This window comes from Leopardus geoffroyi, chromosome E3, assembly GCF_018350155.1.
Source record: "Leopardus geoffroyi isolate Oge1 chromosome E3, O.geoffroyi_Oge1_pat1.0, whole genome shotgun sequence".
Classification (NCBI taxonomy): domain Eukaryota; kingdom Metazoa; phylum Chordata; class Mammalia; order Carnivora; family Felidae; genus Leopardus; species Leopardus geoffroyi.
The window spans coordinates 15,411,689-15,434,545 of record NC_059340.1 but is presented as its reverse complement, the minus strand read 5'-3'; the positions used below and the strand labels follow the sequence as shown (position 1 = coordinate 15,434,545).

Genomic DNA, 22,857 nt, shown 5'->3' with positions numbered 1-22,857 from the left:
TTGACCAGACTTTAATTCTGGTCCCTTTTACAGTAGCGTCCCCATAGCCCCCTGGATTAATTCTATTGCCCCTACGGGGCTTGTTAGTAGGCCGAGGCAACACTGTAAATGTGCTCCATGCCCAGGAGATCTAGAAGAGTTACTTCTCCACCTCTGGCCATTTCACCACCCATTGTTGGTAAAAGACCTTGGGAACCCCACTGGGAGTTGAGTCAAGAGACCCCGGCGTTTTTATCTGTCTTCTTCCTCCATTATGACTTTTTTTAAAGTTTGTTTATCTTGAGAGAAGAGAGAGTGCACGAGTGGGGTAGGGGCAGAGAGAGCGGGGAGAGAATCCCAAGCGGGCTCTACACTGTCAGCACAGAGCCTGATGCGGGGCTCAAACTCACAAACTTGAGATTATGACCTGAGCTGAAACCAAGAGCTGGATGCTCAACCGACTGAGCCACCCAGGCACCCCGAAATAATATCAATCTTAAGGAAAACTTGCAGGTATTGGACAAAGAACTACTACCTTTGTTTTAAAAGTGAGTATTTTAGAATCTAATGCTGTAGGCTCATTGGAACCTTATTTCCTTCTGGAATTTCCCCAAGCCTTTGGATTTTCCATCCGAGGGGCTTTGAGGAGACTTAGATGTGGGATCCCCAGATTTTCATAAAGGTTTTGGTGGCACTTTGTCTCTCAATTTCTTTCTTTTTTGACTTTTAAAACTAGCTGTCTAAAGACTCCCACATGATTAGAGGCTGAATTGTTAGTCCCTTTCTTGTGTTGATTTCCTTTCTTTTGTAAAGTTCTAACTTTTTTGAAAACATCTTTACTGAGATGTAATTCATATACCATGTAATTCACACAATTAAAGTGTATAATTCAATGGTTTTCAGTGCATTCACCGAGTCAATTTTCAAGTGTTTTTCTTGGCCCCAAAAGAAACCCTGTTCCCCTTTAGTTACCACCTCCCACCTTTGGCAACCACGAATTCACTTTCCGTCTCCGTGGATTTGCCTCTTCTGGACATTTCATATCAAATGGAATCATATAATATGTGGCCTTTCATGACAGGCTTCTCTCATTTATCATGATGCTTTGAAGCTTCATTCCCCTTTACGGGTGAATAATGTTCCACGGTATGGATGTACCACATTTTGTTTATCCATTCATCAGTTGATGAACATCTGGGCTGTTTCCACTTTTTTGACTATTTTTGTGTTGACATGTTTTAATCCTCTTGGGTCTCTGGACATGGAATTGCTGGGCTAAAATGTTAACTCTCTGTTTCGCTTTTTGAGGAACTGCCAGTTTGCTTTCCAAAGTGGCTGTGCCAGTTTGGTTTTTTTTAATCCTCATGTGGTAGCTGGGATAAAGGATTTGAGGTTGCCTCTTTTCCGTTCTCCTGTGGTCTCAATATCAAAGTCATATGTGGTGCTAGTGCTGGCGGGACGCCTTGAATTACAGTGTTGGTCATAGCCTGGGTGAGGGGCAACCCATTAGGGAGCTCGATTCTGTCATTATATAGATAGTTCAATACTGCCTACGCCTGCAGTGTTTTTGCAACTTTAGTATTGGTTGACAACGGAGGGGAAGTGACATTGTCTTCCTCTGGATAAGCATGATGGATCCTTCTCTTTTTTTAAAAAAAATTTTTTTTTCAACGTTTATTTATTTTTGGGACAGAGAGAGACAGAGCATGAACGGGGGAGGGGCAGAGAGAGAGGGAGACACAGAATCGGAAACAGGCTCCAGGCTCTGAGCCATCAGCCCAGAGCCCGACACGGGGCTCGAACTTACGGACCTCGAGATCGTGACCTGGCTGAAGTCGGACGCTTAACCAACTGCACCACCCAGGTGCCCCATCATGATGGATCCTTCTCTTAATCCATTCTAGAAACCTAGGGGCTTCCCTATGAACCATCCCCACAAAGGTATTAGCCAATAGTTGGTGGACCAAAATATTCCCCTTTAGTCAGAAGTGTTCAAAGCGGAGACACTGCTCCTCATTCTAAAATTCTCTAAAATTCTCAGGAATCATTTTAACAAAGGTTTATCAGGATGATGTCTGTAATGACCTGGAAAATTATTCAGTTCCCTCACTGAATAATCCCTTATTTCCCTAGTTTCTTGCCCTCCCTGTCATCTTGCCCAGCTTGAATTATCTTCTTTGTTGTCCTAAGTCTCACAGAATTAGCTGACTCATCAAATATTATGGTGCCAGCCAGAGAGGACGCAGCTCACCCCAAGGAGATTCTGAACTTAACTTTCATTTTGCTGATGCTCAAAGCAGCAACCACAGATCTGAATTTTTAGCTGACCTGGTATCAGTTTGCAGTTCCCTGCTGGTCCATTTTTCTAGCTCCTGAGGTTCAGATTCTTTCAGTTCCAGATTTCACTGGAATGTTTTACTACTAGTATCTAATTTCAAAGTCTGTGCTACTTCAAACCAAGAGTAACTTGTTCATTTTCATCTTTTTTATCAGAATCACCCTTTTTTTTTTTTTTTTTTTCTAGTAATGCCTTGGCCATATTTTGAGCTAAGAATGAGTCAGGGTTTTTTCAGTAAATCCTACATCTGACACCAGCTGCTGAAATGGTTTAACAGGCTTTGGTTGCTAAAGAAAACTCACAGATCCTAACAAATCTACAGTTTATTACAGGACAAAAAATACAATACACCAATAATATTTAAGTAAGGGCTAGAAAGGCCAGGTGCAAGGTTCTATTATCCTTCTTCCGTAAGAGCCCAAACAGATGGCGCTTTCACTCCTGGGGCAGGAACCACCAACATGTGCATGGAACGCTTTAGAGCAGGGAGCCCAAAATTGAGTCTCTGCTGGCTTCTTTTCTAATGTTTTTTCTGGTCACACAGCATAGGCATATACCTGCTTGTAACTAGCCCCAAATGCAGAGCCCTTTGTCTATTATCAACAAATAATGCTGATAAGCTGACATAAACTACTCTGAAGCTCCTTGAACCCATAAAATACTACTATTAAATCGGTGTGTGTCATACCGACCAGGGGTCAGTACCCTGCAGGAACTTTGACAAACAGCTCAGGTCCTACCTGGTTAGCTCTCAAAGCACGTAACTTATCTTTGGATAGTGCTTTACAGTTTTACAGAGTGGAGGAATTTAACGAACTGGAACAAGCTGATGTTATCACCCCCACCTCAGAAACCAAGTACACGAGGCTCAGAGTGCTTGTGACTTGCTCAAGGTACCTTGAAGTAGCCTGGGTGCTCCTCCCCCATTCTATCCTCTTACCACTTAACATGAAGTTTGTGCATCTCTTCCTGTTTTTTGTTTTTTTTCTGAATTCCACCAGTCACGTATGCATCTCTAAACAATGCGTTGATTAGCATGTTTGGGGGATTTCATATAATGGAATTATGCTGCAATGTATCCTTTCGTGGCTTGCCCCCCGCCCCCCCCCCCCCCCCCAGCATGTTATGCCCTTAAAGTGAGCCCGGATGTTGTCAAGCTGTTCTGAATAATCTTCGCTGTCGAAATTGTTTATATAAGAATATACTGCCTATTTTTACGTTTGACTGTATGGATGTTTGTTTTCTCTTCAATTCTTAGTGACTACAAATAATGGTGCTATAAATATTCTTTATTCTGTCTACTTGTGCAGATGTGCAACTGTTTGTCCGGGGTAATATATTCTCCAGAAAGAAGGCACATCTTCAAGTTTCCTGGATGATGCCAAATTACCTTACAAAGGGATTGTATTAAAATTATACTTTCATGGGCAGTGATTAATGCACGGGCACACACAGACACACACTACACACCTACGTATGCACACACGTTATACTCCTAACCATCACACACAGCACTAAACACGCACACGGATCCACAAACGCACAGCACACACGGTCTTTACAGAACCCACTGACACGCAGGTCCACCCACGTGCACTAGGCACGCGCACTCACCACGATGCCAGCCTCACAACACCCCGTTCAAACACAGACAGAAAGGCAGGCCCCGCGCTCCGTGTCAGCACGCACGCAGCCCCGGTACTCGCACGCAAGCCCCCACGTAGCCCAGCCAGGGGGCGTGGTCTCCGCAGCTCGCGACTGAGGAATCTTGTCCCGGCCGCGCCGCCGTCGGACGCCCGGTGTCGGAGGTCACGGTAGCGTTGGCGGTGGCGTTTTTTTTCTACCCGGAAACCACGGCTGCCGGACCCTGAGAGGAGTCTGTGTCGCGGCGGCGTGAGCCGGACTGGCCTCTGGTCCTCGCCTGGGCCCCGTGGAGCCCGAGGCCGCCCCCGGCGCGGCGGGGAGGATGGTGCCGAGCGGCCCCCGGCCCGCCGCGCGCCGCCGCGAGTGATCTCTGAGCGGCCGCGGGCGTCCGCCGAGCAGCTGGCCCGGCCGGTCCCGGGGCGCGCCGCTGCCCACCGGGGCGGGGTGAGCCGGGGGCTGGCGGGCCGGGGTCGGGGCTCAGCCGGGGCTGAGCGCGGGGTCGGGAGGGCGCCGTGCTGGTCGGGAGCGGCCCTTCCGGCCGGGTGTCTTCACCTCCTCTCGGGGCTGCAGCCCCCGCCCCAGCTGGCGGTGGGGGTCGCTCCGTCTTAGCCCAAGTCTGGCCTGCGCCGCTGGCGTGGGCCTGTTTACCACCCCCCCCCCCCGGGTTGGTCCACCCGCATGCCTGGAGCCAGGGTGCCCTGCCGCCCTCGAGATGGCGGGACGTCCCCCGTTCAGACCTGAGGCCTGGATAATTTGGATTTGGCACGGGGAACATTTTGGTAGTTTGCCATTTTTGACTTTGGGTCGTGTTTGCGTTACTTCTCTATTTGCAAATCATGTACATCTCAGGAAGAAGATGGGAGGGATAGACTTAACCTATGGGCAGACACTTGAAATAGTGGTATATTATGTGTCAGGCTTGGTAAATACCGAGAGATAGGGTGGATAATCATCTTCACTCATATTTTAGTAAAATAAATTGAGGAGTGGCTGCGGGGTAATTTAGAGGCAGGTAGTTCTGTTTCTCTTGATAAATACCATTAGAAATAAAACCAAGCCTATCGTGCTGTTTTGAACTGTGTGAACACCATAACCGGGGGACAGCTGGTGAGGGGGCCTTTGTTGAAGAATACGATGCCTGTAGTTTAGTTCTCAACTAGCAGATTACAGCCCTCGTTCAGCGATGAATGGGGAGCTTCTTTGCAGCTTGCTTTAAAGCAGGGAAGATTGTGGCTGCTCCTGAACTGCTACTTTCCTGCCTCAAAGGTGAGCCTCTGTGGGAGGCAGTGGGAGGAAAAATTCCAAGGCTGGAATTTGATTAATTTCATGATGGATATTTAATAACTTTTTTTGTCCCGCTAGCTCTCTGGTTAGCTTGGGGTCTGAGCATTTGTATCCTGTGTGTAGATGAAATTGCTTGAAGGGTAAGAACACCTTCCAGTTTCCTGATTTAAGGAAAGGAAATAGACCTGTTGTGCAGCTAAGATATACTTGATGACTGCAAGCTCTTTACTCCCTGGGATAAGGAGGCAGTGTGCTGACTTCCTAGTAAAGGTGGAGGAAGAATTTCTGTGGCCTAATTGAGGTGGGAGGCCTGGAAGCCGGACTGCCTGCCACCCACGTCTGGGTACTGAGATCCCCAAATGCTGATTGAGCATCCCTGTGTTAGGGCAGCTGGCAGCTGTTGCAGGGAAGAGAGACAAGACCTAAGTGCAAATACAGTTTCTGCCTGCAGGGAACATACTTAGAGAAAGCAGTAGGCCCATAAAAGTGGCAGGACTGAATGACCACGTGGAGATAACTATCAGAGGTTTTTGTTATGGTTAGGCTTCATAAAGGAAGTGACCCTTGAGGTGGACCTCAAAAGATCTTGAGCATTTGGGTCGGAATTAACTAGGAAATGAAAAAGCTAGGGCCAGGTGTTGGAACAGCACTCAGACTAGGTAGCTGGGCAGTAGAAACCTGGAAGCAGTGGCAGAGGCAGTCGGTAAGAAGGGTTAAATGCTTTTCTAAGACAGAAAAAGCACTGGCTACCCAGTCTGGCATCTGGTAGATTTCTGAGTTCTAAAGAATTGTTTTCATTCGGTGGGTTTCTTTTGTTCTGTTACTCAGACAATGACACAAAGCAGTGCTTAACTTATTTTAAGGACAATGAAAAAGATGCTGATTGTGATTCCTGTCTGGTATTAACAGTCAGGAAATTAAATTTAGTGTCTGCAAGTTGTTTCTGTGCCTGTGTTTAGTTTGTGGGAACTCGGCTCTAGTATGATCTTTGCCACTCTGGCTACTGCCAATTGATGAACGGCAGGCTTTTAAGCCAATTCCTGAGTGTTTTGTTTTCTTAATTTTTAAATGTTTACATATCTATTTATTACTATTTTTAATGTTTATTTACTTTTGAGAGAGAGAGGCAGAGCGCGAGCAGGAGGGGCAGAGAGAGAGGGAGACACAGAATTCGAAGCAGGCTCCAGGCTCCGAGCTGTCAGCACAGAGCCCAACAGAGGGCTCAAACTTGTGAACCGAAAGATCATGACCTGAGCCAAAGTCAGACGCTCAAGGGACTGAGCCACCCAGGTGCCTCGGTGTTTGTTTATTTTTGAGAGGGAGACAGAATCCAAAGCAGGCTCCAGGCTCCGAGCTGTCAGCACAGAGCCTGACGGCAGGGCTTGAATTCATGAACCACAAGATCATGACCTGAGCTGAAGTTGGACGCTCAACCAGCTGAGCCACCCAGACATCCCCTGGGTGTTTTTACTGACATCTAGTTCACCGAGATGTGCCTGGTTTCTCTTACACAGTATTGTGGAAGACCTTTGAAGCCATTCAAATAGGATGCCATGTAATTGCTCTGCAACATTATGACTAGTCTCAGGACCTCACTGGCTTCAACCTTAGTCTTCCGTTAAACACTCTCAGGATTGCACCATCTTAACTTTTTGATATTTCTTTTAGACTCTTCTTCCCTTTCTAGCCACTGCTCTGTCTCCTTGTTATAGACATGCGTCTGAAAAAGAGTGGCCTTTACAGGGGACATAGCATGACATAGTACATGGATGGCCAATCTGCGGGATGTTTTTTGTCAGTAACATGCTGCAGAATCCCATTGCCATGTAAGACAGCCTTTATAAAAGTATTTTACTATGACATTTTAATTAAAATGAAAAAGGTTATGTGGAATTTAGGAAACAAAACAAATGATCATAAGAAAAAAGAGCAAACCAAGAAATGGACTCTTTTCTTTTTTTAATTTTTTCTTTTAATGTTTGTTTATTTTTGAGAGAGAGACAGAGCACAAACGGGGGAGGGGCTGAGAGGGGGAGACACAAGAATCCAAACAAGCTCCAGGCTCTGAGCTGTCAGCACAGAGCCCTGATGCCTGGCTGGAATTCACAAACTGAGATCATGACCTGAGCGGAAGTCAGACATGTAACTGACCACCCAGACACCCCTGAAATGGACTCTTAATTAATAGAGAACAAACCGATGGTTACTAGAAGAGAGGTGGGTAGGGGATGGGTGAGATAGGTGATGGGGATTAAGGAGTGCACTTGTGATGAGCACTGGGTGTTATATGGAAGTGTCGAATCACAGTGTAGTGTACTCTTGAAACTAATATTACACTGTATGTTAACTAACTGGAATTTAAATAAAAACTCAAAAAAAAAAAAAAAAAAAAAAAAAGAGCCCAGTATCATAGTGACTTAAAGGAATGGAGGAAAGATAGAGTTTTTAGCAAATTGATTTTCCATTTTGGATTCATTTTGATAAATATGGAAATCTTTAAATTATCCTTCCCTGGTACAGATTGAATAAATTTGACAAGAGGTCTGTAGTTCTCTCTGTGTATAATTCCATACCTGAATGTAGTCCTGGGACTGTACATCAACCTTTGGTGATGACTGTCTACGAAGTATGGTCATTTGGTTGGACCTTTATGCTGTTTGGTTAAAAGTGCTATTTTCACAACATCTGCCAGTCTTTACACTGAGTTTGGATGTTATAATTTCATATTGAACTTTTAGTGTTGATTTAATCCTGTCATCACTCATGATCTGTTTTTTTAAATACCTGTTAATTAAACTCCAAGTCATTAAACTTTAATGTGGGGATACTTTTAAATTTGGTTTCTAAGATGCTCAACAATTAAAAAAAACAACAACTAAGGAACAAAGATAAGTTATTTTCCATTTTGGAACCATGGTGAATTAATTTTTTTTAAAAGGAGAGGGAGGCATGTTGGAAGTTACCATGATTTTATATTATGCCTTTGAAAATGGAGCCATGCGTTTGTTAATTATAAGTGAGTAGAAATACAGCCAGAGTCTGAATTTTGGAACTAAGTCTGGTTACAAACATGTAATTATGTCAGCCCATGTTGTTCTTTTTTGTCTTTATTCGAGTACTGGTGTTGCCTAAAATGCATTAAAACTTTATTCTTCCTGTTGTAATTTATCTTGATCATTTAAACTTGTTGTGAGTTATTGTGAAAGTCTTTTCTGCACTATGAAATGTATTAGCTTGAGAAACAGGAAACCATTGAGAGAAGATTCTACTCATCTTTGCTTTATACTCTGATTGATGAGAGTTGTGAGATATGAATTGCCTTGCTTAAAGAGGTGGAAAATAAGTTAACCATTTTAAACTTCAAAAAAAATCAGTCTTGTGCTTTTATGACTAAGATACACCTTATATAGCCATGGCCTAAGAAAATTTTGTTTCTTTTCAGCTTGGCATTAGACTTGAAACCTACTTATCAATCCTGGTATTGTGATTGATGACACAGCTTTTAGAGTGAGAAGAATTAAGTCAGAATCTCTCTCTTGCCACTTATTACCTAGCACAGATTACTTAACCTCTTTTGATTCAGTTTCCTCATCTGTAAAATGAGGATAGTAATATTTACCTGGCAGCGTTGTGAGGATTAAAAAGTATGGTGTATGTACTTGGCATGGTGCCTGGCACAGGGCATGTTTTAAGTAGTAGCTGTTAAAAATGATACTCTCTCCTTAGCCCTTTGGCATCTGGTTTCTGCCTTTATCACATCATCTTAAGTTTCACTTACAAAACTACTGATGTCTTAATTGTAAAATTGTATGGATACTCTTCGGTTTTCATCTCATTTGGTGGGGTTGACTCGGGTTGACTCTTAATCCGAAGCCGTAACGTTTATTGGGAGGCAGTAGTCTGCTTCCTGGTTGACGCACCAGTTCTGGAGGCTGACTGGATTTGAATTCAGGTTCATTTACTATTGTATGACCTTGGGCAAGTTAGCTGACTTCTTATGCCTTAATTTACCCCTCTGCGAAATACAGATGTTGTGAGGATCATATACAATACACGCAAAACTCCTAAACAGGGTGCCTCTTTCCTAAAAAGTGAGCAGTTACCTTAGATGTTCTTGTTAAGCAACTGCAGAAACATCATGGAAACAAGAGGCAACACGAACAGGATACATCTGGCTTTCAGTTTGGCTGAAGAAGGCAGTAGGGGGGGGGGGGGGCGGGGAGGGTGTGTGTGGAGGAGGACAGCCTCTTGTTAGAGACATTTACAAGGTGGGAACTGCTTGACTGGTAACTGATAGCTGTTTATAGGAGAGAGAGAGAGACTCAAGAATGGCTGGCAGTGGTCGCTGGGTAGATGGCTGTGTCTTTCATTATGAGGAGGAGCGGCTTTGGTGACTTTGGAGAAGTTTTGACCTTGGCTCAAGGTGCCTGTGGGCCAGCTAAGTAGAGAGCTCCTGTATGTGGATGTTTGGGTCTGGGCACGGGGATAGATACAGAAAATTGCAGGGAATAAGTGTGTGTGCCTTGAGCAGAGGCCCAGCCGTGAGCTCAGGGGGAGAAGCAGCTCTTGAAGAAGAGGGAGAAGGAAGGGGTGACCAGTTAAGCAAAAGGAAAGCCCGGTGATTGATGTCCTGGAGGTGGAAGACATTGTGTCTGTGTCAAATATTGCAGGGAGGGGAGTTAAGGACTGCAATTCTGGCTTGGCTTTACTAACTGAGACCTCACTGGAGACCTGGAAGTTTTCCTGTCTTCATCACTACTGATTTGCCTCTCTGAGGGTCTGTTCTGCTTCATGGTGGGGGAGGAAGGAAGGTAGCTGCCTGCTTGAGATTGCACAGGTTTCTTTGATATCAGCAGGTGGCCTCATCTCTGCTAAGTGTTGGATAATCTAGTTTCACATCCATTAGTGCTTTTTATTAGGTTCAGGATATTTTTTTAATTTTTACATTCAAAGTGGGCCCTGGGGCACCTGGATGGCTCAGTGAGTTAAGCATTCGACTTCGGCTCAGATCATGGTTTAACGGTTTGGGAGTTTGAGCCCGGCATCGGGCTCTGTGCTGACAGCTCATGGAGCCTGCTTCAGATCCCTTGTCTCCCTTTCTCTCTGTCCCTCCTGTGCATGCTCTCTCTTTCTCAAAAATAAATAAACATTAAAAACAAAACGAAAAACCCACAATAAACCAAGTGGGCCCCTCTCCCACATCGAGGTGAGTTCCTGCTATTCTTTTAGCACAAGAGCGGTGTATTTCCTGGGGTGGGCACACACAGCAGGCTCTCCAAGCCTCCCCTGGCATTGCCCCCAGCCCCCACCTCCTAGTCACTTTCAGACTTTGAGAAGGACATGACTTTATCCAAGAGTTTTAAGGAATTTCCCATTCGGCCTGAGGTCGAAAATCTAGTTTAAAATGAACGGTGGTTTTGTTGTTCACGTAAAGTGAACTTTTTGGTCTGGGTCACAGGTAGTGGTTTAGCAGATCTTAAATTCGAGTTTTAGATTGTAGTTTTAAACTTGGGCAAGTAGCTATGTGGTGTACTTGGAGAAAGGGAGACCCTGTGAAAGGCTCCTTATCTGGCATAATCAGTGTTAATTTCCTTTCTAATAAAATACTATAATCAATTACAAAATTGCATATTTCAGCTGTCACTGGCCCCTTGGGCAACCTTCTTCTTTTAGTAGCTCTTTTCTCTGGTTACAAATGTGTCAGTTTCCTCACTTCTGACCCACTGTCTCTTGTCCCTTTCATTTGAAGCCCTGGTGTTCACCTGTTGTCTGTCTCCTCATCCTTGTTCTTCTCTCCTCACCATTTGCTTTCCCCCTGCCAGAGTGTGGTTTTAGAGGTCACCGGTGATCTTGCCAGGTGGAGCATTACGCAAGCTTAGTTTCACTGGAGTATTTTTTAAAGTGCAGAGAGGCTCAGAGATCCTTTCTTTTCTTAAATCGTAATACTTACTTCTCAGTACCTCTTCCTTCTTGAGACACTTGCAGGATACCTCACCATCCTGGGCACCTTTTTGGCTCATGGTCACTTCCTCTCCTCTGTGGCCTCCACTGGCCTCTCAACCTCTGCCCTAATGGAGGGGCCCATGCCCGTCTGGAGAACTTCTGTGCCCACCTGCCCCGGGAGCACACAGTACTGGGTTGTCTGCAGGAGCCTCACCTAGATATTGTTTGCTATTCTCGGTTTCTCACAGATCCCTCTGAGTACAGATGACTGCAAGTTAAGCTTTGCCTTTCTTTAGCACCAGGACATGCTAGAGGACTGTCCTGCTTTCTGGTTTTTTTTTTCTAGTTTGGTTTAAGAAAGTTCTGGGGGTTTTTTCTCCTATTTCTCACCTTTATTAATGAAGAAAATGAAGAGAATTAAGATTTAAGGAAGTTTTATTTTGGCCACGAGACCAGCAGGATCTATTGAAGATTATTTACATTTATAAATTTTATTGTTAGAAAGTATTACAAAAGGAATATATATTCATGATGGAAATTTTTTTAAAAAGGAAAAAGATCTATGTAATCTGACCAGCTAGAGGGAACCACCATTGTTTACATTTGAGGGTATGTTATTTGTCTTTTTTTCCCGGATGGGTACTTGTGTGCACCAACTCTCATACTTAAAAACCTGAATAGCCTCATTCTGTGTATGTTATTTTAGCTGCTGTGTGTTTAATGACCATAGTGTTTCTGCTGGGGATATATCATGCTGTAACCATTTCTCTGCTGTTGTTGGGTATCTAGTTTTTCGTTTTTTACTATTTTAAGCACTCCTGAGATAACAACCTTAGTAGTTAAATCTTTGTTTTCAATATTGTTTTCTCAGGTGAAGTTTTTAGAAGTTGAACAGCACAGATAAGAGTATGCTGGGTTGTAATGCTGTTGATATGTATGGCCAAGTTCGTCTCTAGAAAGTTTAACAGCTCTTTTCCTCTTCTCTTCTTTTATTTATTTTTTTTATTTTTTGAATTTTTTTTTTTTAACGTTTATTTATTTTTGAGACAGAGAGAGACAGAGCATGAACAGGGGAGGGGCAGAGAGAGAGGGAGACACAGAATCTGAAACAGGCTCCAGGCTCTGAGCTGTCTGCACAGAGCCCGACGCGGGGCTCGAACTCATGGACCGTGAGATCGTGACCTGAGCCGAAGTCGGACGCTTAACTGACCGAGCCACCCAGGCGCCCCTTCTCCTCTTCTTTTAAAGTAACTCTGGTGTTTCTCCTAACTTGTGGGTTGCTTGAGGTAACTCCAGTATAATCTTGGTATTGCCTTTTGCCTACTTAAATTGCCACCCGATGTTTAGTGTTGTCACTCAGTTGGTCTCAGAGCTCTAGGTACTCCGTCAATGGACTTCAGTCACATACTCTCACATGTAACTGCATTTTGGCTGTGTTCTGGGTACCTTAAATCCCTAGACTTTTCCCAAGGGGCAGCTTCACAGCCCTGGTGGTTTCTGTCTTTATCCTTGTGAAAGCCTCTAGTTGGACTTGGGATGAATTTAGGAAAAGGGGCCAGATAGTGTGCTTTCTCTCTATCTACTTTTCTTAACCCCATACAGAACTTAACATATTCTTTAATCAAAAGTGACATTTACTATGGTAAAGATCATAGAAATGTTCTTTTAATTCTTTCCAGAGGAAATACATTTGTTTAGCTTTTGTTAATTATTTGAAAATGCTAGTGAACGGTAGGAAAGGAATTTCAAGTTTGTGAAATATTTGACTTTTAATTGTTTTATTAAAAAATAAAGTATTTCACTTTTAAGTGAATACAGTTGGCCTCCCCTGGAACTTTCTCTGATTAAATTAGCTGTATTGATATTTGCTGATTTGTAGGTATTTATGTTGATATATAGATGTTTACATTCTGGTGTGATGTGGTTTTAATGACTGTTAGTTTTCTCTGGAAGTGAACTTATTTTAGATTTTTGTACTTTTCTAGATGTTTTATAATTGTAGTTCCAGGTGGTGAATAGTTCCTATTTATTTTTATATGTGATTCAGATTCTGTCTTTCTCTTAGTAAACTGTATAAACATATATAAGAGCTTATTATAACTTTAAATAAACTTATGGAACTCTGATTTACTGTTGATGTTTTTGTTTCTCAATCGTAGGATTCTTAACCTCACTAATGTCATTTTTTGTTTTTATTTTTAAAAAAAAAGACTCAAGTTTTTAAAGGCAGTTTTAGGGTCACAGCAAAATTGAGAGGAAGGTACAGAGGTTTCCTGTATAACACTGTCCCACACACATGCATAGCCTCCCCCCTTCAGCATCCCCCACCAGAATGGTACATTTGTTTAATTGGTGAACCTCCATCACTGTCATTCAGAGTCCATAATCACACAGAGTATTTTCACTGACCTAAAAATCCTCTGTGCTCCATCTGTTCATCCCTCCCTCCCTCCTGCAGCTTCTGATCCTTTTACTGGCTCCATACTTTTGCCTTTTCCAGAATGTCGTATCTTTGGAATCATAGGGTATGTGGCTTTTTCAGATTGACTTCTTTCATGTAGTAATATGCATTTAAGTTTCCCCCTTGGCTTTGATGGCTTGAGAGCTCATTTCTTTTTTAGTACTGAATAATATATTCCACAGTTTATCCATTGCCCTACTGAAAGGTATCTCTCTGGGTTGCTTCCAAATTGTGGCAAGTATGAATAATGCTGTTGTGAACCTCCATGTGTAGAGTTTTATGTGACCTAAGTTTTAAACTACTTTGGGCGAATACCAAGCAGTGCACTTGCTGGATATTGTGGTGAAGAGTGTGTTTTAGTTTTGTAGGAAACCACCAAACTTCTAAAGTGGCTGTACCGTTTTGCATTCCTACCAGCAGTGAATGAGAGTTTCTGTTGCTCTGCATTCTTGCCAGTGTTTGGCATTGTCAGTGTCCTGGGTTTTGGCCCTTCTAGGAAGGGTAGTGGTATTTCATTGTTGTTTTAATTTGGATTTCCTGATAACCTGTGATGTGGGGCATCTTTTTGTATGCTTATTTGCCATCTGTATGTCTTCCTTGTTGAGGTATGTCTGTCTGTTAAGATCCTTGGCCAGTTTTTAAATTGTGCTGTTTTCTTATTATTTTAAGAGTTCTTTGTATATTTTGGATAACAGTCCTGTATCGGATATGTCTTTTGCAGTATTTTCTCCCAGTCTGTGCTTGTGTTCTCATTCTGGTAACAGTGTCTTTCATAGAGCAGAAATTCTTAATTTTAGTGAAACCTAGTGTTTTTTTTTAAGTTTTTATTTAAATTCTAGTTAGTTAACATGTAGTGTAATGTTAGTTTCAGGTGTACAATTTAGTGATTCAACACTTCCATACAACACCTGGTGCCCATCATAACAAGTGCCCACCTTTATATCCATCACCTAATTTTACCCGTCCTCCCACCCACCTCCCCTCTGGTAACCATCAGTTTGTTCTTAATAATTAAGTCTGTTTCTTAGAGCGCCTTGGTGGCTCAGTCGGTTAAGCGTCCAGCTTCAGCTCAGGTCATGATCTCACAGTTCGTGGGTTTGAGCCCCACGTCTAGCTCTGTGGTGACACCTCAGAGCCTGGAGCCTGTTTTGGATTCTGTGTCTCCCTCTCTCTCTACCCCTTCCCCACTTGTGCTCTCTCTTCCTCTCTCTCAAATAAATAAACATTAAAAAAAAATTTTTTTTTAAGAGTTCTGTTTCTTGCTCTTTGTCCCCTTTGCTTGTTTGTTTTGTTTCTTAAATTCCACATTGGAGTGAAGTCATACGGTATTTGTCTTTCTCTGACTGATTTCACTTAGCATGATACTTTAGCTTCATCTGTGCTTTTACTAATGGCAAAATTTCATTATTTTTTGTGACTGAGTAATATCCCATTTTTTTAAAAAAGTTTATTTATTGGGGCACCTGGGTGGCTCAGTCAGTTAAGTGTCCGACTTCGGCTCAGGCCATGATCTCACTGTCTGTGAGTTCGAGTCCCGCGCCAGGCTCTGTGCTGACCAGTTCAGAGCCTGGAGACTGCTTTGGATTCTGTTGTCTCCATCTCTGTCTCTCTACTTCCCCCACTCGTGCTCTGTATCTCTCTCAAAAAAAAAAAAAAAAAAAAAAATTTTTTTTTTTAGGTTTACTTATTATTTATTAAGAGAGAGAATCCAAAGCATGCTCTGCCCTGTCAGTAAGGAGTCTGACACAGAGCTCAATCCCAAGAACCATGAGATCATGACCTAAGCCAAAATCAAGAGTCAGATGCTTAACTAACTGAGCCACCTCAGCACCCCTGAGTAATATTCCTTGTATGTATATGCTACTTCTTTTTCCATTCATCAGTTTATGGAAACTTCGGCTGTTTCCATAGTTTGGCTGTTGTAGGTAATGCGGCTATAAATATTGGGGTACATGTATCCTTTTGAATCATTATTTTTGTATCATTTGGCTAAATACCTCATAGTGCAATTGCTGGATTATAGGGTAGTTCTATTTTTTAACTTCTTGAGGAACCTCCGTACCGTTTTGCATTGCCACCAACAGTGCAAGAGCAGTGTGGTTCCTGTTTATCCACGTCCTTGCCAATACCTGTTGTTTCTTGTGTTTTTGGTTTTAGCCATTCTCAAAATAATTTTCATTAAGTTTATTTATTTTGAGAGAGACCGTGCACGCAGGAGTGCGGGAGAGGCAGAGAGAGAGAGGGGAGAGAGAGAATCCCAAGCAGGCACCATGCTGTCAGAGCCTGACATGGGGCTCGAACCCACAAACCATGAGATGACCTGAGCCAAAATCAAGAGTTGGATGCTTAACTGACTGAGCCACCCAGGCACCACCCCCTTTTTAAAAATATTTATTTATTTAATATTTTTAATAACTTTTATTAAGTTACTTGATTTTAGCCATTCTGAAAGGTGTGAGGTGATATCTCATTGCAGTTTTTATTTCTCTGATGATCAGTGATGTTGAGCATTAATGAAATCCAGTTTATCAGTTCTTCCTTTCATGGATGTTGCCTTTCATGTCATATTTATTTTTTTTTTTTATTATTATTTTAAAAAAAAAAATTTTTTTTTTTCAACGTTTATTTATTTTTGGGACAGAGAGAGACAGAGCATGAACGGGGGAGGGGCAGAGAGAGAAGGAGACAGAATCGGAAACAGGCTCCAGGCTCTGAGCCATCAGCCCAGAGCCCGACGCGGGGCTCGAACTCACGGACCGCGAGATCGTGACCTGGCTGAAGTCGGACGCCTAACCGACTGCGCCACCCAGGCGCCCCTCGTGTCATATTTAAAAAATCATCACCAAACTCCAGGTCATCTGGATTTGCTTATATGTTATCTTCTAGGAGTTTTATAGTTTTGCTTTTACATTCAGGTCTGTGATCCATTTTGAGTTCATTTTTGTGAAGGGTATAAGGTTTGTGTCTAGAGTCTTTTTTTTTTTTTTTTTTTAAGATTTTATTTTTAAGTCATCTCTGCGCCCACTGTGGAACTCGAACTCACAACCTGGAGATCAAGAGCCGCATGCTCTTCTGACTGAGCCAGCCAGGCTCCCCTAGGTTCATTTTTTTGTATGTGGATGTTCAGTTGTTCCAGCACTATTTGTTAAAGAGATGTGGCTTTGCTTCATTGTATTGCTTTTGCTTTTGCAAGATCAGTTGCCTACATGTAGGTGGGTTTGTTTCTGAGCTGTTTTGTTTTGTTTTGTTCCATTGACCAGTACCCTAGGGTCTTGATTACTGACAGTAGCTTTATAATAAGACTTAAAGTCAAGTAGAGTTAGTCTTCCAGTTTTGTTTTTTTTGCTTTAGTATTGTCTATTTTGGTTCTTTTATTTTCCATAGAAACTTTAGAAAAGTTTGTTGATATCCACAAAATAACTTGCTGGGATTTTTTATTGGGATTGTGTTGAATGTATAAGTCAAGTTGGGAAGAACTGACACCTCGACATACTGAGTTTTTCTGTCCACAGATGTGGAATATCTCCATTCGGTTCTTTAGTTTTGTTCATGAGAGTTTTATAGTTTTTTCGTATTGTACATATTTGTTAGGTTTATACCTAAGTGTTTAATTTTGGGGGGTCTAATATAAGTATTGTGTTTATAATTTCAAATTCAGCTTGTTCTTACTGTTATATAGGAATGCAGTTGACTTCTGTATATTGGCCTTGTGTCCAGCAATCTTGTTATAATCACTTTCTAGATTATTAGTTTAGTTTATGTCTTAAGTCTGGATTTATTTGATGAATTCATTTAATGAACTTGTGCATTTTAAAACATAGCCTATTTTGTGTCTGGATATTGATTATGGAGAGACAAGTAAGACGTTGTATCTGCCGTTGAGGGGCTTACGGATTGGTTCGGAAGATAGATGTATATACACACAGTTGCAGTGAGGTGTTTCAGTTTCTATATGAGAAATTTGCAGAGTATAAAATGAAAGTAGTCACTTCTTCCTGAGGGGCTGGGTGGGGGGAAGGGCCAGGAAAGGTTCCATAGAGGAGGTAACCCATGAGCTGAGTCTTGGAAGAGGCAGGTGAACTAGTGGAAGGTGGTTCATGAAGGTCAGGAGGACCAGTGGACTCAAAGGCTTGAAGCTATAATATTGTCTAATATGTCCTGGGAATTGCAAGCAGTTAGATCGTTGAGAAGTAGGCAAGACCTAGCTTGTGGTGGACTGCCATTCTAAAGAGCTTGGACTTTTATCCTTTGGTCATCGGAGCTCTGAGAGATTTAAGCAGTAACATGACCAGATTTGCATTTGGAAAAATCACTCTCACAGCATGTGAAGGATGGATTATTTGATGCAGATCCAGGTGTGATTCTCAGTGATAGTTATAAGAAAACGATGATGAGGGCTTGAACTAAGGGCCGGTGCCAAGGAGTATGGAAAAGAAGAGGAAGGAAGAGATATTAAAGAAATAGAATCTGGGGCGCCTGGGTGGCGCAGTCGGTTGAGCGTCCGACTTCAGCCAGGTCACGATCTTGCGGTCCGTGAGTTCGAGCCCCGCGTCGGGCTCTGGGCTGATGGCTCAGAGCCTGGAGCCTGTTTCCGATTCTGTGTCTCCCTCTCTCTCTGCCCCTCCCCCGTTCATGCTCTGTCTCTCTCTGTCCCAAAAAAATAAATAAACGTTGAAGAAATAGAATCTTTAGCACTTAGTAATTGCTTGGATATGGCGAGGAAGGCACAAATAGTCTAGAATGTTTTCCAGAGTTCTGTATTGAGATGGGGCTACAGGGGGAAAAGTTACACTGGCAGGAAAGCAGATGAGTTCAGTTTTGGACATGTTGTGGAATGTGTAGGTGTAGAGATAATGCACTAGACACTTGGATATAGAGGTCTTAGGGCTGTAGAGAGCTAGTACATCTTCACAAGAAGATGGGGGAAAGTGGGTGAATCTGAGATCTATTTTAGAAAGAAAACGAGATTAGCTAATGGATTGGATTGGTGGTAGTGGGAAGGGCATGAACATAATTTTAGGAGTATGTTGCAGAAATTTATATTCTGAAATGCTTATCTCAGAAAAGAAGAATAAAAATTCTGAGCTAAGATTCCAACTGAAGAAGTTGGAGAAATCAAACTGAGTAAACCCAAAGAAAGCAGAGGGAGAAATTATAAAAAAAAAAAAAAAAAAAAAAAACATGTAGAAATTACTGAAATGGAAAACAAATTATTTAGACATAGTCTACAAAACCAAATACTGATGAAATATTGATGAAAACATCAATGCAATACAGCTATGGTAAGATTGGTTAAAAAGAGAAGGCGGCAAACACATAAAAACATTTGTAGTGAGAAAAACATAACTATAAGTTAAAAATTGAACAAATCACAAAATAATACTGTGCCAGAAATATTAAAAACCAGTATCAAAGGAGTAATTTCCTAGAGTAACACATCTTACCAAAACCAACTCAGTAGAAATAAAAAACCTAGACTGGCCATCATTAAAATTGTGACGAAGCATTTAAGACAGCTCAACCAGATACAAAACCAAACAAAAACTTGGTGAATTCAGGTGGTCTTTTTGGTCAAGGTCTGTCAAGCTTCTAAGAAAAATAAAAGCTAATTTCTTACATATGTTCTAGAAAATACGTGTCTGCACAGATTCATTTTATGATACTAGGATGACTTCATCCTACTAGTCAAGGAGTGTATATAGTCAGGGAGAGTGTGATCATGGCTGATCATTTTCTTATCTCACTTACAAATAGATACTGAAAGGTCTGAATAAAATTTAGCAAATATAAATCAGCAATGTAGTTTTAAAAAATCATGATTGATCATATTAAGTTTATCCAAGTGGAAATATGAGTCCGCGTGAAAAAAATCAACATAGTTCACGTCAACAGATTAAAGGAAAAAATTTAAGTTGCAGATAAAAGCATTCATTAAAATGTAACACTTGTTTATAATCTGTTTGCATACTTGAAACAGTACTTCCTTAACTTGGTGAGGGGTTTCTTTTAGAAACCTTTGACATATATACTGTATTTAATAGTGAAGTGTTTCCTTTAAAGGTGGAAATGAGGCCAGGATTTCTACTCTTGCCACTTTTATTCATCATTTCTCTGAAGATTCTAGTCAAAACCGTAAGAAAAATAAATGAAATAGGGGCTGGAAAGAAACACTTACTAGCTTGTAGTGTGACTGTTTACATAAAATAAGAGAAGCTACAAATAGCCTAATTAGAATTTAAAAGATTTCAGCAATGTGTCTAGAATCATGATCAGTATACCAAAGTCTTTCTTATGTATACATTAAAAACAGGAAATGTAATTTTTAGAAGATACTGTCAGTAATAGCAGCATAAATTAGTATGTTTTTGAGTCAAACAAGATGCATAAGAGAAAGTTTTTGAAAATTATTGAAAAAGAAAAGTGGACCCAAATAAATGGAGAGAGAGAGAGACCCTGTTCATAGATTAGGGAACACAGTGTTATACAGATGTCATTTCTTCCCTAAATTAATAGACTTTTTGGTGCAATTCCCGTTTACATCTTAACAAGATTTTTCTGGGAACTTAACAGTTGGAACCTAAAATTCATATGGCAGAGTAAAGGGCCAAGAGTAGCTAAGACAATTTTGAATAAAAATAAAACGGTAGACTTCTTGTATTAGAGAGCAAGATTTCATACAGGTGGGAGATACAGACATGGTGATGGAACGCAAGAAAAAGCCTAGAAACAAACCCACACACATATGGGAGCTTGATGTATATGAGAGACGGCATTACAAATCCATGGGAAATCTACGTTCAATATAAAACCAGGTAATGGAATTGGACAGTTGACCACCTGTGTAGAAAAGGACTAAACGAGAAACCTAGATTCTGGAATCCCAAATCAATTCCAAGTAGATTAAGAGACACTAGAAGTCAAAAGTGGAACTCTAACCCTGTAGAGGAAAGTAATGATAAAAATCTTTTTGACATGTAAAGATACCCAAATAATTTATACATACACATAATCATAGAAGGCAAAGGTTGATAAATTTAAATACATTAAAGTCAAGGACTTACAACTATTGAGGAAATGTAAATCAAACCACAGCGAGATACCACCTCACATCCAGTAGGATGACTCTAATAAAAAAAGGTAATAAGTGTGGGTGAGGTTGTGGAGAAATTGTAACACACACGCTACTGATGAGAATTCAGAGTGGGAGTTGCTTTGGAAAATATCCTGGCAGGTCCACCAAAGGTTGAACATGTTACCATATGAGTCAGCAGTGCCGCTCTTAGGATATATAGGACAGATCCAGCTAAGAGAAGTGGAAATTTATGTCCACACAAGACACATGTATGTTCTTAGCAGCAGCATTCATAATAGATGAAAAGTAGAAACAAATGTCTATCAACTGATGAATAGATAAGCAAAATGTATGAAAAAAATTTTCATACAATGGAATATTTGGGGCAATGAAAAGGAATGAAGTACTGGTATGTGCTACAATGTGGATGAACCTTGAAAACATCATGCTAAGTGAAAGAAGTCAGGTCACCAAAGGCCACGTGTTATGATTCCATTCATTTGAAATGTTTAGAATGGGCAGATACATAGACGAAGTTCATTAGTGGTTTTCTTAGGGCTGGAAGGAATAGGAGGTTACTGCTAAAGAGTATGGGTTTTTTTTATGAGATGATGAAAATGTTTGAGAATCAATTATAGCGATCGTTGCCGATCCTGTGAATTGAACTGTATATATTAAATGGCTGAATTGCGTGGTATGTGAATTATATCTCAGTAAAGCTGTTTAAAAAAATCAGGGGCGCCTGGGTGGCGCAGTCGGTTAAGCGTCCGACTTCAGCCAGGTCACGATCTCGCGGTCCGTGAGTTCGAGCCCCGCGTCGGGCTCTGGGCGGATGGCTCAGAGCCTGGAGCCTGTTTCCGATTCTGTGTCTCCCTCTCTCTCTGCCCCTCCCCCGTTCATGCTCTGTCTCTCTCTGTCCCAAAAATAAATAAACGTTGAAAAAAAAAAATTTTTAAAAAAATCAAGAACCTCTCATATGGCAAGAATACTGTGACTACATTAAAGAAAAATCCACAAACTTGGAGTAGTTACATACAACATAAAAAATTGGAAAAGGCTTAGTATCCAGAATGTAAAAAGAGCTCCTGAACATTAATAAGAAATAGACAAACATCTTAACTAGTAAATGGCAGTTTACCTAGGAAGAACCTAACTGGCCGATGAAGTGAAAAATGCTCAGTTCAAGGGAGATGCGATTTAAAGTAATGATGAGGTAGCTCAGTCTGTTGAGCGTCCAACTCTTGATTTCGGCTCAGGTCATGATCCCAGGGTCGTGGGATTGAGCTCCGCATCTGGTTCTGCGCTGAGTGTGGAGTCTGCTTAGGATTCTTTCTCCCTCTGTTCCTCTCCCCTTCTTGTGCTTGCTCTCTCTAAAATAAAAATAAAATAAATGATGAGATAACATTCCACATCGGTCCAAATCAGTAAGTTTACTTGAGAATATCAAGTGTTGGTACAAGTGTTGGGAAACTGAGCAAGCCCTTTCACTGCTGGAGGAAGTGTAGACCGGCATGGCTTCTTTGGAGAGCTGTCTGGTGTGACCAGGTCAGGTTGCACATGAGCCTACCCTGTGACCTACTTGTGTCAGAGCCACTCTTGTGCCTGCCGCAGGGCCCTGGCTGAGGCAACCCAAGAAGAATCTCGCTGGGCTCCTCAGTCCAGCAAAACCCAGCTACAGCTGCATATTACACAGTAGATAAATTCAGTAACTAGATCTGCATAGGTGAACAGATAAACCTCCAAAACCGAATGTTGGGTGAAAATAGCAGAAGGATATAGTCAGTATGTCATTTTTCACAAGTCTTCGTATGCAGTATCAGTAATTGTATCTGATTAGACATATACATGTAGTAGAAGTACACAGAACATACATGGTTGTTGCCTCTGGGGAGAGCACAAAGGATATTATTTTCCATCTTAAAGGATTCTCGTGAGGGCGAACGAATACACAGCCTGCCTTATTGCAAGTGGTTGCTGTTAGTTCTTAGGGGGTGTGGATGCATCTTTTTTGCTCTTAAATTTAAAAGCTATCACAGATTTTTTTTAGTTGCTTTGTTTAGTGTTGTAGTCTGTTCATGTATATAATTGCTTATGACATGTGAGATTGAGGGGCCAGGGACCAGGGCCATCACAGTG

At 41.7% G+C, this 22,857-nt stretch overlaps 1 protein-coding gene across 3 annotated transcripts in view; it reads left to right on the top strand.

The window, feature by feature from the left end:
- Window positions 1-22,857, top strand: part of TMEM248 (transmembrane protein 248) — a 41,711-nt gene that overhangs the window by 5,365 nt on the left and 13,489 nt on the right. Inside the window, exon 1 of one of the 3 annotated variants that reach the window (XM_045459811.1) lies at window positions 4,140-4,405. The exons of 1 other annotated variant lie outside the window; for it this stretch is intronic. The gene's annotated coding sequence lies outside the window, so the exon portion shown is untranslated. Of the gene's footprint in view, window positions 1-4,139; window positions 4,406-5,172; window positions 5,228-22,857 lie in introns of those variants that run through there. One more of the 3 variants, XM_045459809.1, reaches the window with a different exon arrangement.